The 12,833-nt window shown below is 45.0% G+C and overlaps 1 protein-coding gene across 3 annotated transcripts in view; it reads left to right on the top strand.

Moving 5' to 3' along the window:
* Positions 1-12,833, top strand: part of Dlg5 (MAGUK family member discs large 5) — a 160,730-nt gene that overhangs the window by 103,499 nt on the left and 44,398 nt on the right. The gene's annotated exons all lie outside the window — the stretch shown is intronic.

Raw genomic sequence — 12,833 nt, 5'->3', positions numbered from 1 at the left:
TCCTCTCCAGGAAGTGACAGAATAATGTATGAAATGTTCAAATACTTGCACCCTGAAACCCATAATTTACTTCTGGCGGTTTTTAACTCCATGTTCTCTGCGCTGCGTGCTACATTCTTTCCGCCTGGAAAGAAGCAATCATAATCCCTATTCTCAAAGAGGGCAAGAACCCTTCCTCACCCAATAGTTATAGGCCTATAGCTCTGACAAGTTGTCTATGCAAACTCTTTGAGAAAATGATTAACCGGCACCTCATCCATTTTCTCGAAAGTAACAAAATACTCGATCCCTTACAGTGCAGTTTTAGGGAAGGTAGATCCACAACAGATCACCTTGTCCGTGTCGAGACAAATATCTGTGATGCCTTTGTGCACAAACAGTTTTTCTTGTCAGTATTTTTAGATAGGAAGAAGGCATACGACACAACTTGGTGTTTTGGAATCCTCTGTGATCTGTCTGGAATGGGAGCACAATGAAACCTCGTTAAACCGTAGTTGGCCGGACGTCGGAAAAAGTATGTACTGCTTAACCAAAATAGCATGAGATCGCCCACTTACCTGTCAAAAACGGAACTTGGAGAGAGTGCGATGAAATGAGAAAAAACGTGCAGTATTTATTATCTTGGCATGATCAAAAGTGTTATTTGTGTTTGATGCCGCGGCGGCCTAGCAACGACGACAGCGGCCTCAAACTTGCTGAAGCTGCGAGCCAGCTTTTCAGCCAGCCCCCTCTTCTCAGCAAACGCTCGCCTGGCAGATTCCTCGTTGGCAATGCATATTCTCCGTACATGGGCGCAGTAGTGCTGCAGAAGTTGCGGGGTGCCTTTTTCATTGCGGGTTGCTGTTCTCGTCTCGATGATTGAATTCATGAGGCTGACATAACGCGCAACTTCTGCTACTGTCGGGCCTGAATCGCCCATGCTGTCGCTTTCTGTGCCGTCCTCATCACTGTTGTTAGGCGACACTTCAGCAACAACACACGCAACAATGGCGAAAAGTTGAACCTCGTAGCCGACATCTCTCAGCGGTCGCAGCAGCACTGCCGAGCAACTTATTTGCATTCCAAATGCCACACACCGTAGTCAACAGTAGATCCCTGCCAGCGCCGACTTATTTGTGTCATGTTCGATAGCGTGAACAATGTCTAATTTTCTTCTATGCTGAGCACCCGGTGTCTTTTTTTATCCGAGCTTCGGCATGACATGAGTCCTTGCTTGCATGACGCCACAATGTTCTCTGGCACGGCACTGAAATGATGTTGATGTTGATATGGCTTCACGTGCAAACGCACAGGGCACTTGGAGGCTGTTCTGATCTCTGAAGCTTGTTATCCCCATCTGTTGGACGACGCACCACAGTGATTACGTAACGAAAAGTGAAAACACTATGTTTTAACTGATACATATGCAATAAGCTGGTACGGTTTATGCAGATACAAAACACATTATGTTCAATGGCCGCTGAGTCGGTGATTTTACTTTTCTACTTTTAGCACGAAACTACTGTTTAAGTGGGTACATCTTTTTTTTCCACAAGCAAGGAGGTACATGGTTGTGGCGGAAAAAACAAGGGGAAAAAAGCTGCAGAGAAAGCAGCTTGACTGGCCCCAGGTTCCGTTTTCAATGGCAGCAGCAGGGCAGGTTGGAAATGTGTTAAGGAAAAAAAGAGGAGAGAAAAGAAACAAAACAAAAAGGAGCAAAAACACCAAGGGCAAGATTCACAAAGTACAACCGTACACTGTCAAGATCGCAGAAACACTTCACGCAGATTTCTTGTGGAACAAGTGAGCACATCGATATTGCATCTGGTGAGATCATTGAGTAAAATTGGCAGCCAGTGGCATAACATTTGCTGGCCATAATTAGTACGAAGTTGAGGAACACACCAAGTCTCAGGAGCTCGAGTTGTGTAAGGGGTTTCTCGTTTTGTGAGATTAGCGAGAGAGCTGAGGGCGCCAATATTTTTCTCATATCTTCTGTAGGTTGACAACAAGCCCAGGTTTATTAGGGCAGGCAGTTTAAGGGTTCTAAGCGCACTGAAAAGAGGAGCGGAATGAAAATCATGAGGCTTATTACAAATGACATGAAGAAATTTCTTCTGGATAACAAACAGCTTGTGAATATTTGTGGCTGAAGTTGTCCCCCATACGAGGTAGCAGTAATTTAGGTGACTGAAAAAAAGTGAGTTATAAGTCAGCAATTTCACAGATTGTGGCAGGTACCTAAAGGAATGGACAACACCCAACACCTGTGACAGTTTGCCGGTGAGGAAATCTACATGAGAGCACCATGTCACATCATGATCAAAGTGCACACCCAGACATTTGATTGATTGTACAACTTCAATAGTACAGAAGTTAAGCACAATATCTCCAGGTAGCACGACATTCATATTTCTTGGATGAAAGAGCAAGGCTTTGGTTTTTGCAGAGTTGATTGTTAGACCGTTTTTGAGGGACCACTGGTGTACATTAGAGAGCACACTGTTAGCACGTAAGACCAGGTCACCCAGGGATTTGGATGAAAAAAGAAGTGTGGTGTCGTCGGCATACATAATGTACATTGTGCCAGAATCAATGTTAATAAAGTCGTTGACGAAAATATTGAACAAAAGAGGGCCCAAGATGCTTCCTTGTGGGACACCTACATGAACAGGAAGCACACTGCATGATAACCCATTTACATGCACAAATTGCTTTCTGTGACTCGAGTAAGATTCAAGTAAGCTGCGGGCAATGCCTCAGATGCCATAATAATTTAGTTTACGAACCAAATGTTTATGATCAATAGAATCAAAGGCTTTAGATAAGTCGGCAAAAACACCTAAGGTTAATAAACGTGCCTCAAAATTTTCAAGGATTAGTAGTTCTTTCTGCTTAAGGTGTGCTAGTTCAGTTGACATGAATCTGTGGAAAGCGTGTTGATGTGGGGTTAATAAGTTATGTTTGTCAAGAAAACAGGATAACCCACAAGATATTATCTTCTCTAGTCCTTTGGAAAAAAATCGGGAGTATGGAAATGGGTCTGTAGTTCGAAATATGTTTTATCACCTTTTTTGAAAATGGGGAGCACCTTTGCCACCTGCATTCTTTTGGGGAATTGGCCTTGGGAGAGACAGATATTGTAGATATGAGCAAGAACAGGTGAAATAATATCAAGCACATAGCTAACAGGCCTGATTTGCAGGCCATCAGCATCACAGGCACTACTGTTACTCAGGTCACGGAAAAAGCAGTGTTATTTCATGTTCATTTGTAGGATTCAAAAATATTGATACCGCACAGTGAGCATCTATAAATTGACAGACACTCAGGCTGGCAGTTTGGTGACATGTACTGGTGAAATGATCATTAAAACAACTGGGAAGCACATCACTGCAGATTTCCTCACCGTTAATGACAATGTGCTTCTCAGGTGTATGAAACGGTTCTCTGTTTGTTAATGTGTTTAACTTTTGCCAGATTTTACGGCTATCATTTTGGCATGTTAAAAAGTTCTTTTCAAAATATGAGGTACGAGCCGTACGTAGCTGTTTTGTAAGCCGGCTACGAAAGGACTTAAAGGTTTGCAAATCACCAGGACCTTTGGAATTAATAAACCGGTTAAAAAGCCTTTTTTTTTTTGTTTCTTAAATTTTTTTTAAATAGGTCATTCGTGACCCACGGTTTGCGAATCCGGGAAGCGCGAGGCTTTCGTGAACGGAACGGAAAATGTTTCTGATAACACATGCTAAAGGTGTCAATGAACAGCTCGTATACGCGGTGTCAGCGCATTGAGAATCATAAACACAACTCCAGTCAACTTTACACAGTTCTTTGCAAAAACGGTCAAGGTTATCGCTGGTGATGGCTTGAAATATAGGAAGACATTTATTTTTATTTTTTGATTTACGTTTCCAGCTAAAAAAAGTTGGCATGTGGTCGCTGATGTGATATAAAAGAACACCAGATTTGATATCAGCCTGACCGCAATTTGTGATGAACAAATCAAGGCACGTTGAAGTATCAGAAGTGATTCCAGTAGGAGAACGTATGACATTACGGCAGACAAAAGAGTGCAATAATAGCTCAAAATCACACCTCAGGGCAGTTTTAACACAAAGATCTATATTAAAGTCACCACCGATGATGATATTGTACTGGAAATCGGAAGTGTATTCGAGAAGCCTTTGAAGGAAGAGCAAAAAACTATCAGAATTTCCATTTGGCGGACGATAAAAAACAGTAAACCGTACACGCGTGAGGGATTGACAGCACTTCATAATCATTAGTGACACACGAAAATTCCTCAACACACTTCACGTTGAGGCAGTTTCGCACTAGCGTGCAGACACCACCGCCACGTGAAGCAGTTCTGGATCGAATAAAACAATCATAGTTCAGGAGCAGCCAGGGAAACGAGCTCTGGTGTTACCAAGTTTCTGACAGCATAATGAAATGAAACTCCAGATCCAGGCTGCGAAATACCGTATTTACTCGCGTAATCCTCGCACTTTTTTTCCCTGAAAATCAACGCGAAGTTTGGGGGTGCGATAATTATGTGGGGAAAATTTTCAAGCAAATGTTTCGGAGTGTTAAATGCAAAGATGAATGGATGCAAGATCAGGATTGTCAGGTCCGCAATTGTAAATATAACGAAAACATTACTTTCAAGCGTAACTTACCTTCGTTATGAAAGTACAGGGTGAACGTAAGTTCAAGCTGCTAAAGCACTTTATTTGCCGTGCGCAACCTCCCCGTCACTACTCGCATTGCGTACGTCCTGCAGGCAATTGTACTCTTCATCAGAGTCCATGTCGACACTGGAATCGATGGTTTCCTCATGTTCCGATGCTTCTTCGTCGTCCCACACCAGGTGGTCCTCGGTCGCATCCAGGGCGTTCGAAATTCCTGTTTTCTTGAAGCTTCTGGCCACCATGTTTACATCAATCATCCCCCATGCCTCTGATACCCAGCTGCACAGCAGCTCCACGGACGGTCTTTTGATCTTGCTGCCCAGCGTCAGAGCATGTCCACCTTCGGCCATCCATTCTGTGTACAGCCTCCGGACATTATCTTTAAATGGCTTGTTTAAAGATACGTCAAGAGGCTGTAGCATTGATGTGAGGCCGCCGGGTATAACAGCCAGGTCCGTGCGCAGTTCCTTGAACTTTGCCCGAACCGACTCTTGAAGATGGCCCCGAAAACTATCAAGCACAAGGAGCGATGGAAAAAGAAGTGCTCCCGGTCGCCGCCCCCACACAGTCTTCACCCAGTCCACCATAAGGTCCATGGTCATCCACCCCTTTTCTTGGACGCGCACGTGTATACCAGGGGGGAGCTTTCCTTTCGGGAGGGTCTTCCGCTTGAAAATGACGTACGGTGGGCGCTTCCGCCCGTCCGCCGTCACGCCTAGCATGACCGTGCACCTCTGTTTTTCGGCACCTGTAGTCCTGACGTGCACAGTCCGAGCGCCTGTCTGTTCGACTGTCCTGCTGCTGGGCATATCGAAATTCACTGGAGTTTGGTCCGCGTTCCCTATCTGGGAGAGCAAGAAGTTTTTCTCCTGCCGGATCCTGATAACGAATCGATGGAAGTCCACTATTTTCTCTTCATAGGCTGCGGGCAGGCGCTGGCAAAGCGTCGTTCGCCTCCTGAGCGAGAGTCCATTACGCCGCATAAATCGTGTGGCCCACCCGTTACTAGCGCGGAAGTCTTGCACCGGGATGCCCTCCTTTCTTGCGATTACGAGCGCTTGGTCCCGTATCAAATCAATCGACACAGCACACCCATCTGCTCGTCGAGCCTTGATATATTCCAGTAAAGAGGATTCGACGGCAGGAAATTTCCCACTCTTCGGTCCACGGAAGGCCCGGCGTGTCTTACCAGTCGTCTTGAGTGCGTCGTGCTGCCGTCTCCAATACCGGACGCAAAACTCGTTGACGCCGAAGTGTCTGCTGGCGGCGCGGTTGCCATGTTCCAACGCATACTCAATAGCTTTTAGCTTAAAAGCAGCTGTGTAGCTTGCGTAGCGTCCCATGGCGAAGTGGCACAAAGAGCACGGTGCAACACGCGAACAAGGCAAACGAGGCCTACGAGACACCGGAGAGCTGGAGACACCTTCGCAAAATGGCATAGCGGTGGTGAGTGGATGAACGGTAGCGGCGGTGGCAGCGGATGGGGGGGGTGCGGGGGTGGGGGGTGCGAGCATTACGCGAGTGCGAGCCGACTGACAGTTTACATGAATACAACGAACTGATCTATTGTGCCCAGGTCCAATGAACGCCTTTAATTCAGAAGGAAAAACATAAGGTTCACACACCGATGCCATTATGATATGAAAGAAAAAAGTGTGTTGTTACTTGGACCTAAAAGACCAACTTATCAAGGTCATCCACGCACTTTTTTAGGCAAGCATTCTGACCCTCTTCTTTCCTCACAAAGACTTTGCCATTATGGTACCATGCAAATCTGAATTTATTGACACGTGCCCATTCCTTTGCCGTCTTCAGAAGCATTCGATCCTGCCTCGTCGATTTTCCAGCATGAATGCATCAGGCACAATACCTGGAAGGAGTTTCTGTTTGGCAAGCCATTTGTCCTTTGTTGACTGGCGAGTAAAACGAATGATTATGCCCGGTGTTGTGTTTCTTGATTTTAGTCTATGGATGACGGAGACAGTTTCCTCGGTTAGGGGAGCAAGTTTCAGTTTAGACGCTATGACGTTTAGCTTGTCCATGGGCGATTCATCTTTGTCTTGCTTGATGCCATGAATTTCGAGGTTAAGCTTTCGACTATGATATTCCAGGTCGTTAACCGTGGTGCGGAAGGCCTGCACTTCAGTGCTAGCGCACCATGCCTCAATTTTAGTCACTTTGGCAGCGAGCGTCCTTATTTTGCCATCATGCTTGGCAAGGTTCACAAGGACGTCGTCGTACTTCTCCGATAGCAGCTTTACTGATGCCTCGATTTCATCAACAGTTTGCTCGAGTGGGAGCAGCTCATCAAGTTTTTTGTTGATTTCCAGGAGCATGGTGGCGATTGAAACATCCTGCACCTTACAAATGGCCGAGCTGGCCTTAATACTGCGGCACGAAGGGCAGCGCCAGAATTTCCTAAATTCAACATCATTGGACAGAAATTTTTTCTTGGTTACTCCCGAACAATTATGACTGATGTGAAAATGTCCCGAGCACTCGCAGCAAAGCAGGTAGTCATCATTTACCTTAATGGCCACATCACATTCGTCACAAGCAGAGTTAGACATTCTGTCGGACGTACTGGAGGGTAGTTGGTTCAAGTGATGCGGTAACAAGTGAACAATATTGCCAAGAAACTAGAACAATAGGCAGCAGCAGTGGCAGACTGTCCTTAGGCGGCTTACTAAAACAAAGACGGCAAACACCAACCTGTAACGACAGTAGAAAGTCCTAGATTAGACGCGTGTCCGCTCGCTGCCACTGCTGCTGCCAAATGAGGAGGTCATTGCAGCGACACATATATTTGTAGACGACGGTGGCGCCTTCCACTTCCGTTGTCGTAACGTGGCTATCTGCAGTAAGCAGATACCAGCAGCAGGATCGATAGGTGGGGCGGGCCTTGGTACGCTGGAAATCTAATTTGCACACGTGCAGTGGAGTTCCGGGCTACTGATAACTTCTACACGATGTGACGACTGCACACTGTAACGACAGTAGGAAATCCTCGATTAGACGTGTGTCCGCTCGCCGCCACTGCTGCTGCCAAAATGTTGTCGCAAACGAGGTTTTACTGTAGTGTGGTTTTAGGGAAAGTAGATCCACAACAGATCACCTTGTCCACATCGAAACAGATATCTTTTATGCCTTTGTGCACAGACAGTTTTTCTTGTCAGTATTGTTGGATATGGAGAAGGCATACGACACAACTTGGCGCTTTGGAATCCTGCGTGATCTGTCTGAAATGGGAGTCTGAGGCACCTTACTGAACGGGATTCAGAGTTACCGCTTATATTGAACTTTCCGTGTTAAGAGTTGGTAACATTCTGTCTTGTACTCTTGCCCAGGAGACTGGTGTTCCACAAGGTGGTGTGCTGAGCTGCACTCTATTTATTGTCAAAATGAACTTGCGCCACACTGTCATACCATGTAGTATGTTTTTACTCTGCATATGTCGATGACATCCAGATAGGTTACAAATCATGTAATCTAAGTATCTGCGAGTGACAAGTACAGCTTGGCTTAAACAAGTTGTCTAAGTAGGCGGATGAGAACGGTATTAAACTAAACCCTCAAAAAAGTATGTGAATCTTCTTCTTTAACAAGAGAGGTATACTGCCGGACTCCGTAATAGATCTCGACGGAGAATGACTATCTGTAAGCCGTGAACATAAGTTTTTAGGTATCATTTTAGACTACAAGTCAACTTTTGTCCCGCACCTGAAGTATCTCAGAGCAAAGTGCCTCAAGACTATAAAGCTGCTGAAGCTCTTGTCACGCACATCCTGGGAGAGCAACAGGAGATGCCTTATAAGCTTGTACAAAAGTCTAATATTATCACGTCGTGACTACAGAGCAATAGTCTATAATTCTGCTAGGCCTAGTGCTTTGAAAATGTTAGATCCTACCCACCACTTAGGCATCTGCCTTGCTACAGGCGCCTTAAGGACTAGTCGTGTGCATAGCCTATACATCAAATCTACCAAATGGTCTCTGTACTTCCAAAGGACATATTTAAGCTTTTCCTATGCCCTAAAGGTAAAATCAGCTGTGGATCATCCATGTCATGTCCATGGCCCGGCTGTTCCGTAACTGCCCAGCCATTAGGCCTCCTCTGTCTCTCCGATTGGGAGCACTGTCGGAAGAAACAGGTGTCCCCGTTCTAGAAAATGTCATAATGGCTCCTGCTAGGCTTCCACCACCTTGGGAGTGGCAGACCATCCAGTATGACATCTCCTTTGTAGAAATATCAAAACGGGCACCTGAGACACATATACATTCATATTTTCTTGAACTTCGGGAGAAGTATTCTTGTACTGAATTTTATACGGATGCTTCCAAAATGGTTTACTGCTGTCGCTTACGCAGCTCTGGGACCGTGTTTTTCAATATGTGGCGCGCTAAATTTGCATACAAGTATTTTTACACCGGAAATTTATGCAATCCTCTCGGCAGTTAAACACATAAAGCAAATTAGTATTACAAGAGCAATCGTGTTCACAGACTCATTGAGCATCGTTAGAGCTCTAATGAGCCTGCAAAAACCCAAGAATTCAGTTTATAATGAACTCTACAGCTTACTGTGCTCGGATTTCAAGGAGAACCAAGTCATCATAGTATGCTGGGTACCTGGCCATAGAGGCGTTAAAGGCAACGTAGCAGCAGACGAAAGTGCCCGTCAGTAGTTTTTGAATATACAAACACAAACATAGTCATCCCTCCCACAGACATAAAGCCTTTCTTGCGCCATGAGTTGCAGAAATCTTGGCCAAGGCAGTGGGATAATGAAGTGTTAAGTAAGCTACATGTGACCAAACCACGAATTGGGAAATGGATATCTCAGAAAACAAGATACGAGGAAGTACTTCTTTGCAGGCTAAGGATCGGGCATTCTATTCGGTCATTCCAGCGACTATAGGTGGCGCGACGGTAGGTCAAAATGGCTGCCAAGACGGTGATAAGACGATCTCGCAAGCGTGTGCATCTCGAGCAGCAAAGCATGTCAAGCGCTCTAGTTTTGCTGCAAACCATACTTTCTCTCTTGCTAAAGAGACGCAAAGGTGTGTAAATGAAGGTGAAGCTATGTTCAACGCCGATAACATCATATGCTGTGGCATCAAGTCCATTGGAGACGATTTTTGCAAAGGGGAGCACATAAGCGTTGTGGAAAAAGGAGATGTGGACAGGAAAGACGCTCACTTACGACTAAGTATAGCTCAGAGACAAACCACCAGGAATGTTATTGCGCATGCGCTGTCATCGATAATTGTAAAAAAAAAATGTTTACATTTTATATATATAAAAAATTCGCCTAACAACGAGGCATGGATCACTACATCAATAATGACAGCTATAGTGTACGTGACAGCAACAACGGCCCGTGCAAGTGGCCTGACAGAAGTCATTCCAAAAAAACCTTCGGGGGGAGAGTGACAGAGGAGGTGACGTAGAAACTTCAGCCAAGGGCAAGGAACGTAAATTTATTATCCATCAGATGCATTGACGGGGCACTAATACAAACGTTAGCGTGAGCGTGAATCTGACCTGCCTCAAGGATTTCCCTTTTGAGTCTGCCTTTGGATCTGCTTATAATCTCGGTTTTATCGAAAAGGGGTTTACAGCCACAATCCCTGCAGTGCAGGAAGGTGCGCGTAGTTGCTCAGGTCCTTTAAAAATGAAGAATGTTCTCTTAGCCTGTCATTTATTAGACAGCACCCCGTCTGCCCAATGTAAACTATCCCACAGTCGAGTGGTATCTTATATAACACTTCGGTAGCACAGGAGGCGAGCGGTTTCATGTGCTTCTTTTCACAGATCTTGTTCTTGTGGCCATTTTGCAAGGGTGCACAACTGAGAAAGTTTGAGAGGAGCTGTGAAGACGAGGTCAATGCCGTGTTTTTTCCCGATCCTTTCTAGGTTGTGTGAAATCGTTTTGTCTCTGAAAATATACTTAGTTTCAAGTGAGCGTCTTTCCTGTCCGCGTCTCCTTTTTCCGCAACGCCTCTGCGCTCCCCTTTGCAAAAATAATGTCAAACCAACTAGCTCAACAGCTTACTATTCAATTAGGGACACCGAGGTCAGCGTCGAATCGCTCTGCCTGTAGATGAGTGCAATCAAGGGCCTGCCGCGCTGCATTAACGCCGCAGTACGTGAAGGTACAGGCTCTGTAAAGGTCAGTATGTCGTTACTAGCCTTGAAGATGCTCCCGGGCATGAAGCCATATATTTGTGTTTTCGCAAACACTTAGTATGTAAATGCAAGCGCATGCCGATAACAGACGTTAGTTGTTTTTCAAGCACTCCTGTTTTCAACAAATGAATCCTGTGCAGTAAAAAACAAACTTTAGTGCATTTTGAAATGTAAGCTAAAAAAAGGGCTGTAAAATACAACAATTTATGAAACTCCTAACGTACAGGGGTGATCACGCTCGTCTAGAGCCTCGAGCAGCGTACAGCAGAGCAAATGAAGTGAAATTTCGCGTATCTGTTTGACTAAGGACAAAGTACTTGTGCCTGAACGTGTTTCACGTTTTTCCACTTTTGTTTCCAGTGGTTTCTTTGTAACTCGGTACCTCCCTTAAAATTTATATCTTACTTGCGCAGAGCTCAGCTCGGTCGCTGTAGACAAGTGGGATCACTTCTGTATGCGATTCAGTGTCATGCAAATGTAGTACGAGCTTTGTAACTGGTTCCAGTGCCTCAGGTCGTTACGTCTGTCTTGAAGTATATTTTAAAGACACCCTAGCACTGAGCACTCACTACGGCATGGTTTGAGCACTGCGGCACGCTGCACATGCAATTACTATTCCCTTTTTTCCTCATCGGCGGGTCCAGGCACACTGCCAGACCGAGCCGCCAAAGTGCGTCGCAGATTTTTATCACCGGGTGACTGCTTCGGAGGACGGCCGCCTGCGTCGCTGGAATGAACGAATAGGACACACTCTTACCTCCTTACAGGAAGTGATCCTCTGATATGGGATAGATGTGGAGACATTCTTACAGTTCTCCATGTCCTTATCCAGTGCCCTGAAATACAATTGCAGTGTAAAAGTAATTTTATCCCGCATATTGTGAGCACATCCCTCTTCACCTAGTATTCTTTCTGAGCCATGAGCCGCTTTTTGATTTTAGAACAGTCTTAATGTTTTTAGCAGATGTAAGCACCATAAAAATAATCTGGCCAGGCTATTTGTAGCACCGCCTTGCCTTGCAGGCTGCAGCTGCAGTGCAAAAATTGTCGCAGCACGTGCCTCTGAGCCCTTGACTTCAAAGACGCTCTTGATGCACTTGTTTTACTTGTTTTAGGCCTCTTTACAGCCACATTGTATCCACCATTTGCAACTCACTGTCCACTCCATTCGTAATACGTTGAGAACCCATCACCATATGTCAATGTCATGGCACTCTTTGGCCATAGCTGGCCCTTGCACCATTAAACACTGTTTGGGATTTGCTTGCACCGTTGTAGTACATGTACTGTAGTGACCCTCAGATTGGTAATGATCCGTGTGGTAGTGTTACCTTACATACTCTTTTATTTTCAAAGGGTACAGCTTATCACACAAGCAGTGCTGACATACAGCATCAGTAGTAGTGTATGCTTACTGGATACCATACTTATTGATGCAGCCTTCGCTTACTATGGACAGCTGCAGTTTTTCATTTGATGCATTAACATGCACACATTAGCGCTCAAAATGCATTAAGTTGGTGGATTTCTGCTGTAACTAAAAAAAAACGTACCTTGGGCAACTCATTATGGTAAATGCATCTACAGTTTGTTCTACAATCTACAAGTGTGCATAGAGACTCCCGTAATATTGCTGGAGTTGTAACAAATTGCTGTATAGTCAACTTCTGTTAATTTAACCCTGATGGGACCAATGACATTGATCTAATTGTCCGGTGGGTTGAATGAAACAAGGTACAACCAAAGCATCAAAACACATCACTGATTCATTGGGTAGTAGTTTCCCGATTCTTACACACCCCCAATGCAAATGTGCACTTGCTTTCTATGTGTCCTAAGTAGAACACTAATGTAGAAATGACATTAAAGCTTCTAAACAAAGTAGAAATATAACGCACATTCAATTTCTTTATAAAGAAAATATGGGCAAGGCTCTAATATGGGTATGGGGTCTGATTGGGCTGCGCAGGT

This window comes from Dermacentor andersoni, chromosome 1, assembly GCF_023375885.2.
Source record: "Dermacentor andersoni chromosome 1, qqDerAnde1_hic_scaffold, whole genome shotgun sequence".
NCBI lineage: Eukaryota > Metazoa > Arthropoda > Arachnida > Ixodida > Ixodidae > Dermacentor > Dermacentor andersoni.
Note: the sequence above shows the minus strand (reverse complement) of the source record. Positions and strands in the feature narration are given on the sequence as shown.